The sequence below is a fragment of the Phalacrocorax aristotelis genome, chromosome 9 (assembly GCF_949628215.1).
Source record: "Phalacrocorax aristotelis chromosome 9, bGulAri2.1, whole genome shotgun sequence".
Classification (NCBI taxonomy): domain Eukaryota; kingdom Metazoa; phylum Chordata; class Aves; order Suliformes; family Phalacrocoracidae; genus Phalacrocorax; species Phalacrocorax aristotelis.
Window position 1 is genome coordinate 31,913,408 of NC_134284.1, and position 12,894 is coordinate 31,926,301.

General features: G+C 43.6%; 1 protein-coding gene across 2 annotated transcripts in view; it reads right to left on the minus strand.

Moving 5' to 3' along the window:
- PPM1A (protein phosphatase, Mg2+/Mn2+ dependent 1A) overlaps window positions 1-11,957 on the minus strand; it is a 35,627-nt gene extending 23,670 nt beyond the window's left edge. Inside the window, exon 1 of one of the 2 annotated variants that reach the window (XM_075104181.1) lies at window positions 11,273-11,957. The gene's annotated coding sequence lies outside the window, so the exon portion shown is untranslated. Of the gene's footprint in view, window positions 1-11,265 lie in introns of both variants that reach the window. The other variant, XM_075104182.1, reaches the window with a different exon arrangement.
- Window positions 11,958-12,894: the final 937 nt, after the last annotated feature.

Sequence of the window (12,894 nt, forward strand, 5' to 3'; positions counted from 1 at the left end):
CGTTCTTCATTCTTTCATGGGGTGGTTTGGGCACTATACTGACTGAGTCGGAATGACACCTTTAGTTAAGCACATAACTCTACGGAAATCAGATTAACCTATAGCAGGTGCAAGCGCCCAAGTTACAGCATGACTTTGTTATGTAATAACACTAAAGAGAGAAGTCAGACCCAAACAGCCCACATACATGATGTGCAGTAAAGCAACAGATTCTTAACATGGTTTAACTTCGCCCTCTCATGTATTTTAGTCACCTTCCTCAACTGGAACCCTCATCTTATGACCCTTATTGTCAAAATAATTTTACTACCCTCCCCCTTGCCCTTCTTAACCCAGCCACACATTTCTGCAGTTGTGTTAGAAAACCGCAGTCTCATAGTGAGACACAGAACCAGTGCTCTACTCTGGATGCCTCGCCTTTCAGGATGCTTGAGTGATGCACATATGTGCTAAAGGAGACAGACATTCTTCCTATTGCTATTAAAGCCAAAATAAGATAAAATACACTTCAATCATGAAGTTTAGGGGCAAATATACACCACCCACTGTTTTTTTTCTTCTTAGAGAAGTACAATTCTGAACAGTATTACAAGCAACAGTGCCCTGTAAAAAGATCAGAGGTGCAACATTCTCTTCAGAAATGGTAACTCTAAAATATCATCCGGCACTGCAACTGCCACATCGATTAGTCAAGCAAACTTCAATTTTAACCTAAGATGATTGACTAAAAGATGGCTCACCATCTCCATATCACTGCCTTCCATTAGTTTCTCCTAAAAGTGAAGAGCTTTCTGCAGTCTAAGTTCCTGAATTTTGGCTCTGAAGACAGAGGCTTCTGAACAAAACTAAAAGTGGAAATGGACCCCTACGCATATAAATGAATATGCAGAGGACGCATCTATGAGTGTATCTATACCATGACTTCTGAAACACTGATTTTGTGGACGTCAAACTGAAGGACAGCCTCCAGCAGGTGCACGAAAAACTCAAGTTGCAGTTTGCAGACAGAAAAGCAAGAACACTGTACAAGGCCTAGAAGTATCAACACAAGTAACAAGATCTTGGATAAAACATTAGGGTGCCAAAATTCAAAGGACTGCTGCATTAGAAACAAAACTGAAATCATGAATGGAGCATGCCAAAGAGTCAGTAGCTAAACCCCTTGAAAATACACAACTAGAGAACAGAGTGGCAAAGACATGGAGGGCAATCAGTATACGCGACCATGGATACACATACTACAGAAACATCACTGGAATGTATTAGATCTCTTTGCCCCTCAAGTTGTGCTATCAAGACAGCTATACCTGTCTATAACATCTTCTGATACACATGAAAATAAATTTGATTGTTTTGCTATTTGCTTGATGGTTCAGAAGGCGGCATGTCTTAAATTGTTCACGAAGGACGGTGAATGTAACTCCATGTACCCCTGTAAAAAGACATTTTTTCAAGTAATTCAGACAAGGATTGTCTTGTCCAAGAAGGCCAACCACCCCCACCTGAAACTTTAACAATATGTAATTTAACAATTCTTTTTAAACAATGTTTGAGTTGTATTCCTTCCACTAAGATAAGCTGCTTATATGAACCACACTGAAGTCACTGGCACTTGTTCAAACTAAGCTAAGCAATGTCACCATACTCCAATTTCCTGGAACAATTCTCCAAGTGGCATTACGCCCTGTGTTGTAACAAGCACCATAAAGGAAGATTACAACCTTTATGTGAACTACAGGACACAGAGCAAGTCACCAAATTATACAGACTGCTATTGGCTAGAAAATGGGGGCTTGATCACTTCAACTCCAATCTGATCTGTGGTGCTTCTCCCCCTGCCTTAAGCAGGCCAGCTGCAGTAACCAGTCAGCACGTAATTGTGCAAATGTGGAAACGTTCAGCAGTTAGCGCCCATTGAACGAAAAACAGAGTACATACTGGATGCCCCGAATCAATTAATGTTAACAAACAACATGTCAGAGATCATCCCAGGGATTGGAAGAATGACTAAAATAAAACAGAACACACACATGAGGAGATATAATTACACCACAGTCATGGGCTGACTGAAGTAATGAAAAAGCTTCTTGCCAGTGAAACTATTTAAAAACTATTGGAGGCTATATGATTGAGTTCTGGCACTCATGGTTCAACAACATCAGTAAAGTACCAAAAATTACAGTTGATGTTTCTGAATATGTACTTTCAGACACAGGAATATGCGGCCAACTAGAAGATACGTATTATCTAAGAAAGAGAAGTAAAAGGACAGAAACAGGGCTTTTTTAATAAACATGGACTAATACACAATTTCCCCATCAGAATACTTGCTTCTTGGACATGTAACTGTAGCCTGCACTACATTTCAGTAGAACAACTGCAAATAGGAGAACATAATACGCAACTAACTGTAGGGGTAAGAAAGTTCGTAATAACATTAACAATTTTTTGTTTTAGGACAGATGTAGGAGCATGAGGCAGACAAAGGGAACAGGAAAAGGCAAACAGCTGGAAACATTAATTCAAAGAAGGTGAAGAAAAATATCAAAGCTCTCAGAAACAGGCCCTCAGACAGGCAAGAATGTCTATATGTGGACGCAAACGAGACAGGGCAAAAAACAACCCAAAGGTAAGCAAGTTAATGACTTTGTGTACAAGGGGAAGTATGAATTGTTTCAACCTTTCCCCACTTACCCTCCCTCTCTCCCTGTAATTAATACACAGCAGCGATTACAACTTCATACCACAGCAGAAAACACGAAATCACTGCACCTCTGATATAGACACCTATGAGCTCTGACCTCTCGATAGCTGGTCTGCAGGCACTGCCATTTCACTGAGCTAGGTTGTTTTGCAAGTTGTTTTGTTTTTTAAACATAACTTCTGCTTACAATCCTTTCTCCTTGCTAGGAGCTGACAGCCCTTCTGAATGCCTTCCCATACTAAGCAGCAAAATATTTTATCCCACTTGTTTTCCTATGTCAATTGATTTTTTCACATATGTGTATGGCAGGGTCTGTGGGGTTTAGGAGAGGATTGCTGAAGCCTCCAAAAGTCTTCCGGAACACAGAAGGTAACCATTTCTAAGTTAACACCCTTCTTCCAACAACATGTTTCAGCTTTTTCTTAAAACAGCTTTTTCTGCTCCTACCTACCTTTCCTGCAGATAACTAAACCTGTTCCAAGGTTAAACTAGGAGCTGCTATTCTCAATATGAATGTACATTAGCTGAGGTTGGAACTCTCTCCAGAGGAGAGGTATGGAATCTGACTTTTGAAAAAAAGGAAGCCCTGTACACTGAAGATGACAATTCATCTCTAACAAATTGCTCCTGCAGAAATTTGAAAGACAGTGATGTAGTTTCAACACTTCTTTACGAAGTTGTTTTCATTTTGCTCTACGGTCAGTTACTGAAGAAAATAACTTCTTTCTAGAATCACTAGGACTACTGCTGGGAACAGAAAAATCACTACATTGATTTTGAGAGGAGATACAACTTGCATCCACAAGTACCAGTCGCTCATCAGGATCCTAACATGACTGGCACTCTCAGAACACAATTAAGGTAATATGTCTTGGCCCAGACAGAATTCTTGCTTCTTTCTAAATATTTGTACTACAAATTAGAGGTGGGAATGCATAAGAAAAAACCCACTAGTCAGCACTATCAAAATACAAGCAGCCCAATCACTATGAAAAAATGTGTAGACAACCAAAATGGCATTAGCAAGTACTATGAAAATCAATGAGGTGGCTCTGCATAAATTCATATGCTGCTGTCTAAACAGTATGAGAATGAAAAAGCCAAGGTCCTTGCTTGAAAGCATTAATAGGCAGAAAACATGTCCATGCTGGTGTTTAGTTCAGCACCTTTCTGGTTATACTTCATTTTCTAAAGATTTCTTACTTGAAAGTGTTGGAAGATAAACAAAAGACACCCCTTTTAGACACAGATTAGACAACTGCTTTGTTAATAGCACACAAACTCCTACAGACTCCAGCCAAAATTCGAAGCCTGAGTGAAGCAAGCGCTGTAAAAAGGAGCTGGAAGATCCAACGAAGCTGCAGTATACATAGACAGAGGCTGGGAGAAAGAAAGACCTTTTTTCATTTTATGTATCAATGAGATGCAGCAAGATTCAAATTTTTTGAAAGAGCAAGGCAAACAAGTGAAAGTAAGAATTCCAGCCAAACTGCTCAGGTCAGAAAGAACATACAGTGCTACATAGCTATTCCAACAGAACACAGCAATAGTTTCACCAGAAAGAAAACATGGGCAACAAGGAAAGAGAAAAAGACCACACAGAAGAATGGAGTTATAGCAAGTCATAAAAGTTGAATTACAATTTTTCCATCACTTGTAATACCAAGCAAGAGTGCTCTGCCACTGTCATCTACCGTCATAACACGACATTACCCCACTCATAGACATCGTGGGCCTAATCAACAATTCTTGAGTACAAACCACCGAAGTCCAAGAACTGAACAAACCTGAACATATCAAATGCTTCAGGTAATAGCTAAAAATTCCCTGTTCTTTAAACTTCTTTTTTAAATCTCTCATTTACAGCTTGAAGCCTCATTAAATTTGTTCACTGCTAGTATTAACAACCAAACGATATCTGCCATTAAAAAAAGCTGAAGCTTCATAGAGAAATGTTTTCTTTAATGGAAGGACCACACTATTCTACTGCTATTTCTAGGTCAGAAAGAAAAAAACCAACTAAACAAAAAGCATTTGCTTTTCTGTCAAGGTCAGCTAAATCTATTCAGAAAAATCAGACAGAACTAGAGTCGTAGCCCATCTTGCCACTACCCAAAAGAGGAAAGTGAAGCTCTTGGGTTAAAAAGCCTCTAGATCAGAATGACTTCTTAGAATGACCAGGGCTGTTCAGGTTGTTCAAAAGCCACTGGAGTGAAGTCAAGCTGCCAAAAAATTGTCTTTGCCAGTGTTTTAGCTGAAGTGTTAAAATAAACCAGGAAAAAGATGCTACATGGAAAAACATCCCAATGGGATTATTTGCTAAGACTCCAAAACCAAAGGGAGGCTTGAATAACAAAAATCTAAAAAATAACAGAACACCAAGTGCATTAATTGAACCATTCCTGAAATACAGCAAAAAAAATTACACTCACACACACTCTCTCATCTGTGCTGCTCAAGTTCAGGAAACTGCCACTTTTTTTACAGTTAACATAATTTGGTATTGTTGTCTGCGGTAATGTATACGACTTCTTACAGAATCCCACCAATCTTGTGTCACACTGTTTCACCGATAACTTAGATTTTAAGGTGTTTGTGGTGAGGTTAATACAGTCCTATATACGTTAAAGAAAACTGAACACATGGATTCATTACACTATCTCCTCTTTAGTCTTTGTGTCTCCAGTTGCTCACCAAGGTCACTGCTTTCAAACTTCAGATCTTCCTAACTTCAACAAACACCTATTTCTGATTTGTCTTATGTGTATTTGTCCAAGTGGAAGAATAAAACTCAAGCAAAAATAAAGTTTATACAGATAGTGTTTGAGAGTAAAATAAAAATAAACTATTTTGAGAAAACACAACCAGTATGCATGCACCCAATGATTAGAAGATGACTTTTGCATGAAGGCTGTAAAATTTCCTGTTTAGCCAAGTACTCAATATTATGAAATAATTCAAAGCAAGTTACGCAGGCAATTTCCCAGACCTTTCATTTTACATTAAAATATTTGTGGGGTTCTAATCTCAGCAACATTACAACTATTCGGGCGAGGATATAGGAAAGCAGCATACAGGTGACTTAAAGCCTGATGACTATACGTGGGATAAAATAGGAAATGTTCTGAAGTGTACAGCTGTACCCTGGCTTTGCTTGCAAGGAAATGACATCAAAACTATGCCAGAAGCACATTAAGATCTGGAAGTCAAATCCTCAAAGCTTAGGAAAAGCCAGAGTTTGTTCATTTGTACACACACAAAGCTTTTATTTACAAAGTTATTTTGCCCTCACATCCCCAGCATTCCTTTCTCACTAAAAGAACAAGGGTAGATGATGACTGCTACAATAAAGCAGACTTTTCCCCCCAAGACTACATAAAAACATAAAAAAAAGAAACCATGGGGAAACCCCCATGGTTTTAGCCTTTTATGTAGACAATAACTTTCAGGACAGAAGGCTTTCCTCTGAGGGTCACACTGATTACCCAGTTCACTTCTACCACTATCAATGCAGAGTTGACAGATTTGCCTATGCTGAACAGGGCAGTAAGGCGTTCCCCCGAGTCCAAACTCAAGTTCACTGCAGCTGTCATTATTATGGTTACTAAATGAGGATATTGTCAAATTCACCTGTTCTTCAAAATACAAGCAGTGCTAAGGCCAGCATTTCCTAGCTTACAGGGCCTCATTCTACAGCCTCAGAATGGTTCTTTAGAGGACATAGTAGATTTTAAAGAAGGGTCTGTCCAAATACGTACTATAATTGATTGGGGGAACCAGAAAATTATTCACTGATAGAAACTGATTCTTTCTTCATGAAATGTTCCTACAATTTAATACTAACCACTGACCTGCCCACATTTTTCTATATTCTGTACCACTTTCCAAAGACTGGATTTTACTTGACTTAGCAGGCAGCTGGAGAATGCCCTAGTCTCATCTCCAAACACAAAGTGCCTGGGCAGAGTTTACACAGTTCTTGCGGCTGTTGCATTTTAGGGTATTTCACAAGTGAAAATACAACAGAACTTTATGCACAAACAGCTATGATATATGATCAAGAAGAATCCAGACTACCATTCAAAGTCCAGATCAAAAGTACAGTTGGCAGTTAAAATGAATTGTATGCATAGATACAGAAAATCCTTCAAGTTACAGCTGAGACCCAAACATGAAAGCACATTTCATCCTCTAGGTCACAATCCAGCAAGGCATTTAAGCATGAGAGCAACATCATACATCTGAGTAGTCTCACATAATTCAGTCGCACGTGGTGTATCAGCGTAAGCACATTTAAGTGCTTTGCTTTATTTAAACTGCAGCTATCAGAATACAAGTCATGTTACACTTGCGTTTCTTGGGTTTGCAAACTACTATCTTGGAAGACTTTAGAGACCTTTTTATCTATGAAAATATTCTTACCTGAATCGAGAACTAAGGTGTCAGCAACAAGGAGGCTAATGTACTTTTTCCTCTGTGTAAACTGCTAGCATTTCTCTACATTTCCATATTGAAACCTGATCGGCCAGTTTTGGTTTTTCCTTTGTATCACTTAGATGCTCTTTTGCTAATATACTGCTATAAAGTTTACCCTTTGAACAGTAGAGGTGTACTTCATCAGAGCTATCTGTAGATGAGGGAAGTTTTTACTCTGTTGGTTTAGTCACATATAAACACCTTTTTAGAAGAGCTGTTAAAAAATCTGAGCAACTGTTTCATATATTTATAAACACACTCTCTTCTGTAGACATCAGTAGCAAGCTGAAATATCCATTAGTTAATTTTACCAGTATGTGAAAACAAAAAAAATTAAAATTAACACTCAGTAAAACAAAGGCTTGTTCAGTTTAAACACAAACAGAAAAGAATGTAGAGACTTAACAGACATCTGTAACTTAGTATGTGGTTTAACACAGAGCAGAGCTTCACAGACAGAAAAATAAAAACCCAGACCTTATAGCAGACAGAAATATAGAAAAGCAGATCTTCCAGCATCAGTTTAGCACCAATAACACTCAGCCAGATACTACTCTATTCAGGAACAAAAACCAGTCTGCTTTCTTCCATGGTTTCACACTTGCTTTCTTCTCTTGCCCCTATTACAATTTCCTTGGTCTAAATATTTTTAGTCTTATGATTTAAGTAATTTACTCTAGCAATATTAAACCTTAATAAACCTCAAGTTGTTCCTTCACAGACAGGTAGCAACAGGAGCAACATAAAGACACAACAAGAAGATCATGCATCTCCACTGTGATATACTCCACGTCATAGCTCAAATACAAGAATCCTTCTTAAACAATATTTTCATGCACTGGCTAATAGAATGTACATATAATACCATAAAAATAACATTTTATGCACATTCCGTGGATCTTCTAAATATCCTAGGATCACCAGCATTTTTTCACAGACTACTTATTGTTTACATGGACTTTATACTTTGCAATTTGCCATTCTTTCAACAAAGAGCATTGTAGTTAAGCATGTTTAAATCTTACAGAAGTTTATTTCTTATCCTAGTACTTTTAACTGAAATTTGGATCATGGGACTAAAACTACAGCTGTCAGTAAGAATTCAGCAACAAAGCAGTATCCAAAAAGAGCTTAATTTTTAAAAGAACAAAGGAGACTACAGGTTGCATAATTTAAAGTTACAGATGATACACCAATGTTTAAAACAAAGTAAAGTGAGGAACAGTATATGCAAAAAGAGGAGCAAAATCTACAAAGGGCCACATGCAATGGTAAGAATAAATGTTGTTTGGCTCAGGTGTAGCTATGCTAAGCCACTATTGTCCTGACTTCAAACATTGTATTCGTTTTGTCTCTGCAGACCTGCAACTCTTTTTAAAGACTTTAATAGTAACAATTATTTTACACTACTTCCCATTCCAAAAGTTGCTTATTTAAAAGCACAACCTGCATTATCCAATCACTTAACTCCAATGCCGTTCTGCTTAGCTAATTACGTAAAAAAATACTTTTACATCAGAATAGACTTGAACATGTCAAAATTAAGTCAATATTATTGTCTATATTTTAGGAAGAAACATTATTGTTAAATGACTTCTATTTAGGTCATCTTGTGAAAGCAGCTGCTTTGTATTCCTAGTTCCACTAGAAAGGAAAAGTGCAACAAGATCTCTTATTGACAGCTGCATACAAAAACATACCAGTTACATAAGTTTGCAAATTATACTGTGCCAGAGTTAAATATTTAAGCATTTTACCGACAATTCTTAAAATGCTATCTCAGCAAGAGTTACTCACCTTCACTACATAAGCTGCACTCCAGATAAGGAGCAACTAGCTTGATTTTAGAGAAAAAAAACTTTTTTTGTATTCTGCTTTAATTCAAATTGCGCTAAGTGAGTTCTGCTTGTTTAGACCTGCAAGCTTCACCAGTCATTTGGCATTTCTACCTCCCCTCCTCGGTTTCAAAAAAAGTATCTCCAGCTTACCTATAGACAGTTAAGTAAATACTTGGGAAACAGGTACAGTTTTCTACTGTACCTCAAGGGGAAAGATTTACCAGCCAACCACCAACCAAAGGACTAAACATAATAACCAGAGCTAGGCCACGTCTGCATATGAGCAAAACACGGTTATGCCAGAAGAGCTTGAGAGTACAGACCAGCTCTCTCCAGTACGAGCTACGTTTATCAGAGGGTTTTATCAGATAGCTGTGTCCATGAGGAAAACATTAATAACTGTTATGATGCATCAGCGAGTCTTTTACCCTTAGTCCAGTCTTATGTACAAAAGGTTGACCCAGGAAAGCCTGGAAGGGAAAGCTTTAGGGCAGCTGTCCCTCCCCCAGTGAAAAATGCTGGTACACCTATCAAATTAATCTTTCTTCAACACCTTTCCTTTGGTTGCTACTTTGACTGGATAGGTAAAACACAAAACTTCATTGACCACGTTTTTCCCCCCCCCATCCCGTCTCTGATGTTATTAATAGAAAAACTATGAGGAGTAACAGAAGGGGAGCTATCAGAGAAATGTGGGCAGAACTTGCACAATTCTTGGTCATTTGGCAATTCATGCAGAGTCCTGAGTAACAGCAGCCATCTCACTTCAATTTCACTAGTCCTTCACAAGCCCTGCTTGAGCCACCTAACCACTAAAACGGTATGCGTACAGGCTCAGCAAAGGGCTACATAGGCTCTTATTTGGAAAGTAATTTCCTAGAATCACAGATTAGAACTTCTACATTATAAAATGGTTCTACTTATTCTGATGCTGAACATCACAACCTAAGGAAAACACATCACCTACCTTGAAACCTACCACTCTCAGGATCTAAAACTGCCTTTTGCTTTAAAAAAAAAAAGTTCCTCTGTATGGCATATAGGACCTTATATCTTGAGGTTACCACACAGGCGATCTGAATGGCCAGCACTTTCCCATTTAACAAAAGGTACAATGCAAAAAACGAGTTCCTCACAAGTACTACTGTAAACTTAAAGGTCAGTTTTGCAACAACAAAATTTTGCCATAAACAACAGCAACACGGAAATATTTTAATTGTAGTATATAAATACAAATAGATAACGAACAGAGGTCTACAAAATCAATTCTTCTGAAACTACTGATATGCACTGAGTCTTAAAGTTGTACCGTATCTAATATAATAGTAGCTAATGTAGTAAAAAGGTTAGACGTATGCTCAGGACCCCGGCATTTAACACACAATCCCAGTTATCCAGTACATCACTAGACAACTTTTTAATCGAGGAGAACACTTTCGCCCATCTCAACATACGCGCTGTGACAGATCACAGATCATCAGCACAACCTTTGCTCACGACATTGTTTTCAAAGGCAGCGAAATCTCTCTCGAACTTTAAACGCCTGTAAGGCGTTGGCAAGGGAAAACCGCCCGCTGCATAATAATGTCACTATTTGGGGAGTACTCGATGCTCCGACCCTCACTAGGGTGGAGTGCTTTATAAATAGATACGTTTTGGTTTTTTTTCCCCCCCCCAGTGCCGTGCCCCAAGCGTTTGGGTGGTGATGGGAGAGGAGGCTGTTTATAGCCATTATTAAATGAACTCTGAATCGACCAAGAAAAGGAAGGGGGGGGAGAGAAGTAAAGCTGCTGCTACCTGAGCCGGGCTCAAACCCCTCTGCTCGCGCTCCTCCTTCTCCCCCCATGCCCACCCCCCACGGGGCTGCCATGCCACCCCCCACCCTTTTGCAAAGCCGCCTGCAATGCAGGCGCTGCACCGCCGATCCCGGCCACCCTCAGACCCGGGCGGGGGACTCCCGGCAGCGGCACTCCAGGCAGGCTCGGCCCCTCGCCGCCCGCCACTCCATTTCCCTCCCTCTCACCGCCTCGACCCGGTACCAGCTGCCGCCGCCGGCGGGGATGGCGCCAGGCCCCTCACCCGAGCTGCGGGAGGGCCGATCCCCCCGCACTCCCGCAGGGCCACCCCCGCCTGTTTACAGGCCCCAGGGCCCAGGCGGCGGCTGCCGCCCTCCAGCGCCCCGCCGCCGCCGCCACCCCCCACCCCGCCTCGGCCCGGCCCGCCGGAGGGCCCCGCACTGCGCAGCACGACTTACCCCCCCCCGGCCGCGGCGGAGGACGCCGGCTGATGGCGGCTGGCAGGGCCGTGCTCCCGAAGGTGCGTGGGGACGAGGAGGCCGGGGGCAGGCGGGGACGGCCGCGGCGGGCGAGCCGGCCGGGGGAGAGGGGAAAGGAGGAGGAGGAATGGGGGACACCCGGCTGGCGGCCTCGCCTCAGTTCATTCACAGGCGAGAGCTGCGGAGGGCGGCTCACTGCCCGGGGGGAGCCCAGCGCTCATCTCGCCTCCGCTCCGCGCCCGCCGCCGCCCGGCCGCCGCCGGGCCCCCCTCCCCGGCCCCCTCCCTCCGAGCTCCTCCGCGCCCACCCGCGCAGCGCCGCGGAGCGCCGTCCGCCCCCCCGCCTCGGCACCGCGCGCGCACACACACGCACTGCGCCGCCTTCGCCTTCCTCCTCCTCCTCCTCCTCCTCCTCCTCCTCCTCCTCTTCTTCTTTGCGCAGGCGCGCCGGCCGCCGCCGCTCCCCTCCCCCGCGCGCCGCCGCCACCGCGCGCGCGCGCCGCAGGGGGCGGGGGGGGGAAGCGAGTGCGCGCGCGCGGCGTTAAAAAAAAAACAAAGCAACAAAACACCAAAAACGCGACAAACGCTGGCTTTCAGGGCAAAAACCCGCCTCTGGCGTTAGCGGGCGGGAAACCCGGATGTCAGCGGGAGGAGGAGGGGATGGTGGGTGGAACGAAGCCGTTAGAGGTATTACATCACCCTCCGTCCCCTGACCCGCCCCCTCCGGGGCTGGGCCGCACTGAGCATGCGCAAGCGTCGGGGAGAGGCGCGAGGTCGGGCGGGGCGGGGGTTGGAGACGTCGTCGGCACCGCCCACTTCCCTGAGGGGAGAGGGTGGGGCGAGTGGTGGGGACCGGTCCTGGTCCCGGGCCCGCTCCGGCTCCTGGTCCCTGAAGCTCGCCGCTCGGTCGAGGGATCGGGCAGCGGGCCCGGGCCCGGGCCCGGGCCCAGCCCCGGCGTTGTGTCTCGTCCCCGTGAGGAGCCGACGGGCGCCGCTCGCGGCGCCCCTCGTTCCTCGCCGGGCTGAGGAAAAGCCAACTTGCTCCTCTCCGGTCCCCGCAGGGACACGCTGCGATATCCTCTTACCCGGCTAAACCAGAGCCCTGCAGGCTTCCCTGCTGAAAGCACAACTGCTGGCAAAATCAGCGGCGGATTACCAGTAATGAACGCATAATGGGCTTAATAATCCCATGATTTTCAGCTACCCTTTGATGGAGGCTGGCCTGTTGACAAAAGGGACGGGAGGGTGTTGAGGGAGCGACTCCCCCCGGCAGTCTGGCGGGAACAAATCTAGAGCAGCTCTTCGACAAACCTCTGTTATGTGTAACGGGGAGGCGGACGGCAGGAGCGGGGCCTGGCTGGCAGAGAGGTGATTCGGGGGGACGCACGCCCTCCGTCTGGTGAGTTCCAGCAAGCCAGGGTTAGATCACGGTGCTGGGGGTTTTTGAAGGTGGAATGGATGCGAGGAGTGCTTCTAACGGGGATGCGTGGTAGTTTTGAGGCTGTGAAGGAGGAATTGTCTACAGAGGGAGATACGGAAGAGGGCTGGGGAAAGGTGAAGCGTGTAGTTAGTTACGGAATCAGGAAAGCTCTCTATTTTACA